The sequence below is a fragment of the Papaver somniferum genome, chromosome 9, assembly GCF_003573695.1.
Source record: "Papaver somniferum cultivar HN1 chromosome 9, ASM357369v1, whole genome shotgun sequence".
NCBI lineage: Eukaryota > Viridiplantae > Streptophyta > Magnoliopsida > Ranunculales > Papaveraceae > Papaver > Papaver somniferum.
In genome coordinates, this window is record NC_039366.1 from 21,916,006 (window position 1) to 21,928,976 (window position 12,971).

The window sequence follows — 12,971 nt, forward strand, 5'->3', positions numbered from 1 at the left end:
AAAGAGAACATTATTTTAATTTCGATATCTCCAGAAATTCAGTGAATAAATTATTTGTTAGCATTTTTAGTTAAATGAGGTAATTTTGAAATCCTAATGTATTTTTGAATAACCGATATGCATTTAGACGAAGCCAAATGTGATTCAAGAAGAACAAATCGATGAGTCAATTTATAATATGGTTCCCAGTGTTGGAAGATCTAAACTTAAAGGGTGCCCCCAAAAAACTGTTCCTATCCGAAGAACCACAAAGAATGAACTGATAAATGCAAAATATCTTTCTAATTGGGTAAAGCGTCCCCATGTAAGTATTGATTATCTTTTTAATTTTTTTATTAGTTTAAGATCATATCATGATTCGAATAAGTATTCCCAAATTATATATATTGTTGTCATAAAAAAAATATATATAAAACTTAAATTTGTCACAATCATTGATTGCAAAATATATATAATTATATATTTTCTTGTTTATATAAGTATTCCCAAATTATATATATATATATTGTTCTCGTTTATATATATAATTATGTGTCATCCTAAAAGGTTATCAGTGAACAAGTTTATCAACGCTTGTAATTCCTATTAAAAAATTCAATTCGTTTTCATTTTTTAGTATGTATCTGCTCAACCTCTTGCCGAGAAAGTATACTATGGAGGTAGCGCTAATATCGCTGTTGCGAATCCAAGTGTGGAATAGAACACGTTTAGCACTGGTCAAATATGGATACTGTAGGATCAGAATCTCGCAACGACAGCGTTTCAGAGAAATTATCAACGACACAGCACAACAGCGTCGCAGAACAATTTCAGGAATGATAAAATAAATGACGTCATCAAAGATCACGAGAAAGATATGATAGTTCTGCGAAAATTAGAGAGTTTGCGAAATTAACATTTGTAAGGTTGCGAGAATGTCGCAAACCATACCCGAAAATAAAAGACAGATTAGCTGTCATCCACTATGTATTTCTTTATAAATAGTCGTTCGAGTTGTAAAGAAAGAGAGAGATATTTTTTGAGTAAGAAACAAGTAAATAGGAGAGAGAAAGTTCAGAGCAGAGATCATTCTTGACTTCTTTATCTTTTCTTGTAAGAAAATTCAAAGATTTATCAATAAAACTAAGAGTGTAAACCTAAAAATGAGTTGATCAACAATGAAATCATATGAGGGGTGTAGTGTAGGATTTCCTGCAACTACATAATGGCGCTAGAAACAGGGACTGAAGATCGAAAGTTGAAGATTGTTGTTGAATATATTCAAATCAAGAAAGTAATTAAATAAATCAGTGAATTGGTTAAAAGAAAGATGAATAGAAAGATGACAAAATATTGGAGTGTAATATGATAACAAAAACGATGATTAATGAATTCCATGAAAACATCAAAGGAAGAATACATAAACGAAATTTTGAAGGAAGAAAAGTTATGGCGGTAGAAAAGACATCACCCTTGAAAGATTGGGAAAAGCAAAAAATTACATTCATGGTGGAAGAAATACCAAAATAAAATTTGAGTCACACATCTCCATTGGTTGTCACAGTGCCAATTGTGCGAAAAAAGAGAGAGACAACGACAAAATCCACAGGAGAATGGATATTGAACAGAACTTTAATCGATACAGGAAGTTCAGTGGATATAATATTTTTATCACGCATTCCGGGTAATGGGATTTAAAGATGAAGAAATGTCCAGTTCAACATATTTTGTTCACGGCTTTGGAAAATCCATAACAAAACCTAAAGGAGAGATAGTAGTACGAATTCCACTTGGAGAAATCGAAACACATGTAACGTTGTGCGTGGTGGATATGGAATCTCGCCATATAATATGTTATTAGGAATACCATGGATACATGCGATAAAAGCTGTGGTATCAACGTTGCATCAATGTATTAAATTACCCACACCAAATGGAATAGGTGAAAACAGAGGAGATGTTGACAATGCGAAATTATGTCATCAGATTGAAGTAAAGCATTATGAAGGACAAGCAAAAAAGAAACAATTTCGCAGAAAGTTGGAAAAGGAAGCAAAGAAAGAAGAAGAATTTAGAGTATATATGATAAGGGAAAAAGAAGGAAAAGGAATACCCAGCGAAATTTCGGAAGAAGGAGAAGGACCTATGAAAATGATAAAAGAACCAACACCAATGGGAGAACCTAAACCCACTTACACTTCCGCAGAACCAACAAAAGAAATAAACGTTGGGACTATAGAAGAACCTCTAATATTCAGAATTGGAACCAAAATGGATATGGAAGAAGAAGAAAGAACTGTTAACTTGTTGCGAGAATATAAAGATGTTTTCGCAGGAAACATGGATGAGATACCGGGAATAGATCCATCAATTGCATGCCACAAGTTGGAGATTAACAAAAATGTGAGACCATTTAAACAGAGAATAAGAAAAATTTCAACAACTTATCATTCCCAAATAGAAGAAGAATTACAGAAAATGATTGAGGCTGGAATCATAAGAGAAGCTAAATACCCAGAATGGATAGCGAATATGGTCATTGTCCCAAAGAAAAACAAAAGAATCAGGATTTGCATATATTTCACTGATTTAAACAAAGCTTGCCCCAAAGATAGTTTTCCGTTACCAGATATTCCTCAAATAGTGGAATCCGCAGCGGGAAATGATAGGATATCATCTTTAGATGGATACAAAGGGTATAACCAAATCCCTATCGCTGAAGAAGATCAAGAACATACTGCTTTCTTTGCCCCTAGAGGTTTATATTGTTACACGAAAATGCCATTTGGTTTGCGAAACGCAGGAGCGACATACCAAAGAATGGTAGAGAAGGTGTTCGCAAAATGGATACACAAAACATTAGAAGTATACGTGGATGACATGTTAGTAAAGAGTAATGAAGCTAAAGACCATGTACAAGACCTGAGGGAGATTTTTGAGCAAATGCGGCAGTAGAACATTAAATTGAATCCTGAGAAGTGTACTATTGGAGTTGCATCGGGAAAATTTTTAGGCTACATTGTATCAAAAGAACGAATACAGGTTGATCCAGAAAAAGTGCAAGCAGTTCGTGACATGCCAACACCAGCAACAATAAAAGATGTACAGAAGTTGAATGGGATTCTAGCTTCGCTGGGGAGATTCATTTCGCGATAATCAGACAAATGCAAATATTTTTTCGATATACTCAAGAAGGGTGCGAAATTTAAATGGACTGATGAATGTGAAAAATCTTTTCAAGGAATCAAAGAACATCTTATGAATACAACTATTTTACAAAAACCAGAATCAGGAGAAGAATTGTTGATCTATCTTGCGACGACGTCGCATGCATTAAGTGTTGTGTTATTGCGAGTAGACGCAGGAGTGGAGAAACCCATTTATTACATTAGCAAAACTTTTAATACTGTTGAGAAGAATTACTCAAAGATTGAAAAGTTAATCTTAGCATTAGTTTATGCATCATTTAAGCTCGCATATACTTTCAAGCACACAAGATAAAGGTATTAACAAAAGTACCAATTGAATCAGTGATGAAGAATTCTAAAAGATCAGGAAGAGTGGAGAGATGGAATGCACAAGTAGGCCACTTTGATATTAAATATGAAATTTTGTCTTCACCAAAATCACAAGTTGTTGCAGATTTCTTGGCAGAATTTCCTTTAGAAGAAGATGAAGCAGTAGAAGAAATGATGGATGTAGAAGAAGAACATGGAGATCCAAAAGATTTATTAACAGAACCAAATAGATGGGATATATGGTAGATGGATCATCAAATGGAGAAGGAAATGGAGTTGGAATTGTTTTAATTTCGCCAGAAGGAATAAAAATGGATTTTTCATTCAGATTGGAATTTGCATCCACTAATAATGAAACAGAATATGAAGCTGTGATACATACATTAAAATTCGCAATAGAAATGAAACTAGAAATTCCAGGATCACTAGTGATTCGCAGCTAGTTATTCACCAAATAAAGGGAGAGTATACTACAAATGAACCATCCTTGAAGAAATACAAGAAGCTGGTTGAAGAATTGTCAGCGAAAATCCCAAAAATAAAATGGAGGCACATTTCAAGAAAAGATAACAGACTCGCAGATGCTTTTTCTTTCATCTCAAGCATGATGACAGATCCAACTGCGATATGCATAAAAATACAAACACTTCTGTCACCATCAATCAATAAAGAAGAAGAAGACGTGGACGTGATGATAATAGACAATGAATAAGAAGAACAAATGAACAATATCGCAGACTGGAGAATGAAACTTCATGCATATTTGGCGAAAGGAGAAACACCAAGAATTAGATTGGAAACACACAAGTTAAAAAGCCGTGCGACGAATTATGAATTAAGAGATGAGTTGCTATACCGAAAATCCTTTAATGGACCATCACTCAGATGTTTGACACGAGAGGAAGGAGAAAAGGTGCTCAAAATGTTACATAGTGGGGATGCTGGCAATCATAGCGGAGGAAGATCTTTGGCACATAGAGAAAAAATGCAAGGTTATTACTGGACATATATGCATGAAGATGCAAAACAAATATCAAGACGTTGCGAAGATTGTCAACGGCATGGAAAGAAAATACATGCACCTGGAGCACCATTGTCATCTTCAACTAGTGTATGGTCTTTTGGAAAGTGGGGCTTAGATATTGTGGGGCCATTTTTACCAGGATCTGGACAAAGAATATACTTAATAGTCGCAACAGATTATTTCACGAAATGGACAGAAGTGAAGGCAGTACAACATATTCGCGACAAAGATATCTTTACATTCATATTCGAAAATATCATTTGCAGATTCGGAATTCCTGCACAATTGGTATCTGATAATGGGAAACAATTTGAAGGACAAAATATATAAATGCTACTTAATGCATTCAAGATAAAATGTGGAAAATCTACTCCTTTGTATCCACAAGCTAATGGGAAAGTAGAAGAAACAAACAAAACAATTGTAGATATATTAAAGAAGAATTTGGAAGGACATCACAGATCATGGTGCGAACAAGTACATAATGCAGTATGGGCTTATAATACAACTAGAAGAGAAGCTACTGGAATGTCACCTTTTTGTTTAACATACGGAGTTGAAGCGGTGTTACCAACAGAAGTTGTTATTCCGACAACAAAAAGAGAAGCTTGGGAGAAAAATCTTAGTGCGGGCTTGATTTTAAATAAACTTGATGAATTAGAAGAAAGAAGAGAAAAAGATTTACAACATATGGAGAATTATCAGTGAAGATTAGCAAGAGAATATAACAAACGTGTCAAAATACGCGAATTTCAACCAGGAGATTTAGTTCTGCGAGAAACACCAATATATCAGCGAGAAAATGGTGGAAAATTAGCGAAAAAATGGGATGGACCTTACATCATTAAGGATATATTTGGAACAGGAGCTTATTGATTAATGGATCCAGAAGGAAGAGATGTTGGTCATAGATTAGACAGACCATGGAACAGATTGTACTTAAAAAGATATTATCCGTAAGAAGCTTTGAGAAATTAAGAATTCTGAAAGAATAATTGCAGGATTACTCATATCAAAACAAGATCATGATGTGCGAAATTTTCGCGAAGATAATCAAAGAACAATGATATAAAAGAAAGGGGCGAACCTTTATGGCGTACACCCTAGTTCGCGAATAAAATTTCGCAAGAGGCAAATGTAAGACCTAAAGTACGTCATATTAGGGGGTACCTGTTACATGGATCATGGAAAGGCTACACCGCCACCGGAACCTGAGTCATGGAGATTTGGGGTCAATAAATCCCATCCGGGAGAGGCACCTTGGAATCTCAGCTTAAGCATATGACTTGGGTTGGGCGACTAAGGTAATAAGGACTCTCCCAAGGAGTGCAGATCTGATCAAGGCGCTGAGGTACACGGTTGAGTCAAGAGTGCCAGGGACGTTTGAAGCGTACCTTGCCATTCTTGACAAGTCTTGGCTTATACTGCACTCGACCTGAAGAAACCCCCACTTAGGGTGCAGTCTCGTAACCATAAGCCCTATAGGTAAAAGGGATAAGAGGTTGTGAAAACGACTGGTTATTGTTAATACTGGATGAGAGGAGCTAACCTTGTATGGTAGAAGTACGCCTCCTTGAAGGGGCAAGCAGGGGAGAGATAAGGGCGGCACCCTCCATTAGGGAGCTGATAAGTGTCTTAAGACGCAAATGTCATGAGTATTTCTATTCGCAAGGATATTAAGGCTTGTCATATTTGTGCAACAATCCTTAAGAGGAAATAATACAAAAGAAAAGGATAAGACGAGATCAATGGGTTTTCGCATGAAAGTGCGAAGACGTCCTGCGATTTCGTCGCAAGACGGTAATGCCATAGGACTTTATTTTCGCGAGAATATTTAGGCCTGTCATATTGTCGCAACATTCCTGAAGAGGCCATAATACAAAAGAAAAAGTTAAGGCAAGATCAATGGGTTTTTGCATGAAAGTGCAAAGACGTCCTGCAATTTTGTCGCAATGACAAAAGGTGGCATAATAAGACCTTTAATTAGGAAGGCAAAATAAGACCATATGATCAAACAAAATATTTATAAGTATTTGTAACAGATTATTTTTTGCAATAAAGATAATGAGAGGAAAGTATGGGAATCAGTACACAAGAAGCATTATCTTTCTCATCAACAAAATATTAAAAGGAAAAGTTGACTCCAAAGTTGGTTGAAAAATGTAACTCGCAAAAGTGATAAAAATAAGACAGTTCAAGAAGACAAAGATAAATAAGAAGTTCAAGCTTCAGTATTAATTTCAGTAGCAGGAGATAACAGAAATTCTTCGCCAATATTCTCGCAAGCCTCTCCTTCATTTCGGTTTTGATCTTCGCCTTGACTAGCATCTTGATTACCGCCAGCAATTACTTCTTCAGGAGAAATTTCTTTCTCATTCTGATTAACACCAGCAGATGCTTCTTTAGAAGGAACCTCTTCTTCATCTTCTAAGAAATTATCCTCTGCACCGCTTTCATAATCATAATCACTATCAGTAGGACGAGGAACTTCATCATCATCTACTTCTAAAGGATCAATTGATGTAGGAGGAAGAGAGTTGGACAGTAAAATGTCATTTACAAGGACTTCAGCGCGGAGATGAACTTGGCGAAGAAGTGCTCTCTGATGATTCCTATCTTGAATATCCTTAAAATAAGAAAGCTAATCAAGTCTTCTTTCTGCTCGGTCGCGAGAACCAGTAAGGGTAGAGACGAGCAATGCATTTTCTTTGCGAATTTTGGCATATTTAGCCTCCAAAACAGAAATGGAAGAATGAAGATTCTTCTCAGACTCTTGGAAAGATAGAATACAAAATTTTATTAAGATAAGGAATTCAGAGAGATATGACAAAGAAAAGATAATTAAGGCAGTCAAACTATTATGACTACCTTCCTTTTGCGAAATAAGGTGTTGAATCAAGGATAAACAACTATTCTCCCAACGGTCCATTGCGTCATCAAATTTATCTCCAACTAAACCTTTAAGTCGAGACTGAAGATTTTTCTCTTTAGAAATAAGAAAGACATTTTTCTTCGCAAGAGAAGAATAAGATTCTTCTATTTTGGAATATTGTTCTTTAAGATGATTCGCCTTTACACTTAAATGAGTGTATCTCCTTCAGCGATAGATGACTCTGTTACTTCTTTAAGTTCATTTCTCAAAGAGCGAAAAGATTGCTCTTGGTCATCACATACTTTTTGAAGAATACTAAGTTATTGCGAAGATATCGCCATCTTCTTTAAATAAGTTCTCTTCTCTTGGGACAAGGTTTTATTCTCATCTGATAAAGTTTCCATCCCTAAATTAGCTTTAGTTAAAGAATAAGAAAGAAGAGATACTTCATTACTTAATAAATCTTGTCTTTGAATAAATTGGGTATTTTCATTGGTAAGATTATTTATATGATCAAGAGAATATGAATAGAGGTTATCTAATTAGTTATATTGATTATTTATATTATTCAACAGCAAATTCAAATTGATATCTCTCCATTATTTGTTTCTGGTTTAAAGCTTAACATGCGAAAGAGGGATTTCAAGGATGATTAAATATGGGAAGGATAAAACCATTAAGAAGGCAAATTAAAGACACATATAAGAAAATTATACCCCTCAATTCATCATTCTTCTTGCGAAGATTATCACGATCCAGTAAGACATTCTGAAGCTTCTGATTTTCGAGACGAAGAGCATTACATTCTTTTTCCAAAGCTGTCTGCGAAGCAGCTCTGTCAGAACCCAAATGCTTTCTCAGAATTTCGCAAACATAGACTTGATAGGATCAATAGAAGACTTCTTGACATCATCCAGAACTTCAGATAAAACTTTGAAGGCAATATCTATCCCTTCTACGGTTTCTTTCGAAAGAAGAAGAGACTTAGGTAAAGAACTGGTAGAGATAGAAGGTTGAGAAACATTCTCAATGCGAAGAGAAGAGGTTTCATTCACAACAGGATCAACAAGGGGAGTTTCAATCATTGAGAGGTCAGCTGAAGAAATGAAGTCTGAGGAAGCTTTTTCGCGAATTGGAGATAAAGGTTTATCTTGCGAAGATGTCACAGAAGATTTAGAAGAGATGAGTAAATGGAAGGGAACAGAAGTTCGAACAGTTTTAAGGTAGCGAGATTTTTTGTTTGGTTTATTAACATCTTTATCACCCTGCGAATTACAATCCAGATAAGAAACAGAGGAAACAATATTGTTATTATAAAAGGATAGTGTTTCTTACTACCTTCTCATTCGCAGACTTTCTTTTATGCGCAACAACCTTATGCTGCGACTTGGGAATGTTAGGGTTCTGAACTGTAAATCTAGTGTTGGAAGCACTTTTGCTGAAATAGCAAGAGTATGGGAATCACATAAACAACATCAAATAAGGAAATAAACAAGTTCAATTTCAGCAAAACTCATAAAGAAGAAAAAAGAAAACTAACCTTGATGAATCCATGGAAGATAATAGCAGGGAGATCGTTTCGAAGAAAATTATGAACTATGAAGATTTGCAGAAGAAATAGTATGAAGATGAAGAATAAATTAAAAAGATTGAAGAAGAAAGAAGAAAAGTTGCAATAATGGAATTTGCAGAAGAACGATGAAGTTGCAAAGAAGATAAAAAGAAAGCAGAAGAGAGTGAAAAGGAATATATATAGAAGGAATTTATCCTCGACAAAATAAACACGATTAATATGGAAAGATAAGCGGTTAAAAAGTAACGGTTACAAAAGACGTGTCGAGAAATAAATGGAAGAAAGAATACGTGTGATAAATGCAGAATATGAAAAGACAAGCAGCTGCGGCATTTCTCACATCATTCTCTACTTTGCAGAGAAGATATGAGAAGAGGCAAGATGTAGGATCAGAATCTCGCAACGATAATGTTTCAGCGAAATTATCAATGACACAGCACAACAGCGTCGCAGAACAATTTCAGGAATGATAAATAAATGACGTCAGCAGAGATCACGAGAAAGATATGATAGTTCTGCGAAAATTAGAGAGTTTGCGAAATTAACATTTGTTAGGTTGCGAGAATGTCGCAAACCATACCCCAAAATAAAGGACAAATTATCTGTCATCCACTATGTATTTCTTTATAAATAGTTGTTCGGGTTGTAAAGAAAGAGAGAAATCTTTTTTGAGTAAGAAACAAGTAAATAGGAGAGAGAAAGTTCATAGCAGAGATCATTCTTGACTTATTTATCTTTTCTTGTAAGAACATTCAAAGATTTATCAATAAAATTAAGAGTGTAAACCTAAAAATGAGTTGATCAACAATGAAATCATATGAGGGGTGTAGTGTAGGATTTCCTGCAACTACAGATACAGAGCGGTCTTATTGCAGAATTAAATAGTATAGAGTTTGGATGGGCTGTAAGTCATCTTAAAACCTTTTTATAAATATCGTATCTTTCTATTTATATAAGTTCGTAGACAAAATAATTTTTCCCCATTAGTTCATAGAGAGAATAATGTTCCCGACTATATCATAATTATTTGGTATGACGATCTATTTGCTTTCAACTCATGGTATCTACATGACTTAATAATGTTTCTCTTTGTGACATAAAAATTTGATAATTTGGTTTCAATTACTGGTAAGAGAATATAGATGTGTAAATAAGATGAATAAATGGATGCCTACAGTGATACCGCAAGTGCACGGTGTTGTTGCAGTGAGTGCACAAGTACGGGTCGAATCCACAGGGACTTGGGGTGTTATGAAGTTTTACTAGCTAATTCTATATGCAAGGCAGTGACAAAAGATAACTGTGAGATGTTGGCAGGAAGCAAAGCAAGTGACTAAGAATGACAGTGGAAATGGTATATACAAAGGTAGCAAAGGTATGTACAAGGCAACAAGAAATCCAGGATGCATATCTACAATGACAGTGAAGGTGATATATTTATAGTGAGGTAGTGATATAGTAACAATGTGACAAAACAAAGACAATGGCCAAGGGCCAAAGGCAGTGACAGGGAAACAAAGTGGAAAAGTAGTGAAGAAAATGAAAACAGTGGGAATGGAAGTGTATGGAGATGGATGAGAATTCTCTTTCACATAGCTAGTTAGCCTGGGATAAATCCTTGTCCCTAATGGACAAGAGGGTCTAGTTCAAGCTAGTCTCTTGGCCAGGTCAATTCATGTGGCAAGTTATCTAACCTAAAATCCTTAGATTAACCCCTAGCATTGCCTATCTGATTAAAGCATAAACAATCACAGGTCATTTAGGTTTCTAGGTCTCTAACTAATATGGCTGGTTAATCCCTTAGAACTACCACTAACCCCTAGCATTAGTGGTCTTTTTACAACACCACTAATCACAAGTCAGTGAGGCTTTTAGGAATTTAGCTAGCCTAGACTATTTTGAGTTCTACAAGAATCAACCTAAAGGCTAACCAACAAGGCTTAAGGGTCTTCTCACCCTAGTGGTGGATTTAGAACATGCTGAAGTTAGGAGTTTCATGTTTGTCAAGCATTAAGACTCAAAACAAGAACATGTGAGTCAAACAGGGGAATTACATGAACATTAACGTACACAAGTACATGAACATAACATCAGAACAAAGTTTAGAACACAAGAACAAAATTTAACAGTGAAGAACATGTACTGATAGTATTATGGAATTGAAATTGAAATTAAACATGAAATTAACCCAATTAGGGGGTATCTCGGATGACCCAAGAACCGTTTTAACATCCTACATCAGTTTCTATTTATAGCTTACATCAAATTCCTAATTTCTAAAAACCCTAATTTTGAAAACCCTAAATTGATTTGGGGAAAATCAAATTCTCTCACCCATGTGTGAATTCTGCTCGACCCATGCTTCTTGATGTCCCTCTGATGCTCTTCCTGCTCCAATTGATGTACTGCAACCCTAGCTCGAGTTGTTTCATCAACTCCACACCTAGGTCAGAGAGATGTGGGTTTGGGGAAACGACTAGGCTAGGGAGAGAAAACTGTGGTGCGTACGGGTTTTGGTAGAGGCGGAGAGGGGTGTAGTGAAGCTCGAGGAGCAGCAGTTGCAGGCTACCATGGTCGGGTGGAAGGAGGAGCTGGTTTTGGGGAAAATTGATTTGGGAAGAAGAACCCGATGGAGAAGAAGGGTCCGTTTGGTTAGGGGTATAGGGTTCTGATGCTAGGGTGTGAGGCGCGTGCAGCTGAGTTTGATGAACAACGAGTGGAAGGCGTTGGATCATCAACTTCAGATTGAATGTAACGGCAAGATAGAAGAAGGCTCTGAGCGACCGTTGGATTAAGTGATACAACGAAGCTGACGGCTCCAGATGGAGTTAGGTACTATGATGTTTGACAGGAGCTTTGGATTTTGATGCACAATGATGAGGCGACCGTTGGATGACAAGATGGATCCAATCTGACGGCTCTCATGGAAATGGGTATGGATAATGAAAATGGATTTGGGTAAGGGTTTTGGGTCTTGGGTATGCCAAGCCCATATCTTCTTTAAGAACAATTCTTCCTCTTCAAGCCCACTTCTAGTTGATCCGGCTCTTGCAAACATCATTCTTCGCTTCCTCCTAGCGAGAGTCTTTGCCGTTTCTTTGCTCTTTTTGCTCCGTGAGTTAACCAGGCTTTATTTAGTACCTAAAAATGCAAAATTAATCAAGAAAAGTATTTATTCTTGAAAACAACGAAAACACAGAATATGGGATAAAATGTAGAATTAATGCACAAAAGATGAGTTAAATGCCAAGAAAAATATATAGAAATATGCACTTTTTAGCACTCATCAAATACCCCCAAACTTGAATTTTACTTGTCCTCAAGTAAAACAAAACTAAGGAAATCCTACCTATACCACTGTCGATGGTCTCTCGAATGCATTTAGCGTATGCACTAAGCCTTTTAAACCACTAAGTGTCCCTAGTGGACGAGTGAAGTCTCGTGAAGGTTTGCTTAGAACGTACCTACAAAGTTCTAGGACAAAATATAAGCTCAGATTCCATCAAATGTGACATGTGCAAGACAGTTTAAGCTCACAGCAAAATGGAGATGTCAATCTAGTTATCTAAGGCACAATCCTAGCACTGATAACAAATAAAGACATGTGATAAGAGTGTAAAGTGTATCTACACATGTGTAAAGAAAGATCGGATGTTATGACTACTAATCACCAAGAGATAGTTTCTCAGGCTAAGAACTGAGGTCGAAATCTAGCTAGCTGTCCGGACTTTACGAGAATTGTGAATGAGTTGGAGGTATTTCACAATTACTCGCGTTGTACATCAATGGCATACACCCTTCCTTGCTTATTACAATAAAACACAAAAGATGACTCTTTACATGACTCTTATTTACATTGGCTACTCTCTTTTATTTTTGGAACAAGAGAGAATGGAATTGAAAAATACTTGATTTTTTTTTATTTTTTTTTGTATTTTTCTGATATTTTTTCTGAATATATACATCGTTTTTTTTTTTTTTTTTTTTTTTTTTTTTTTTTTTTTT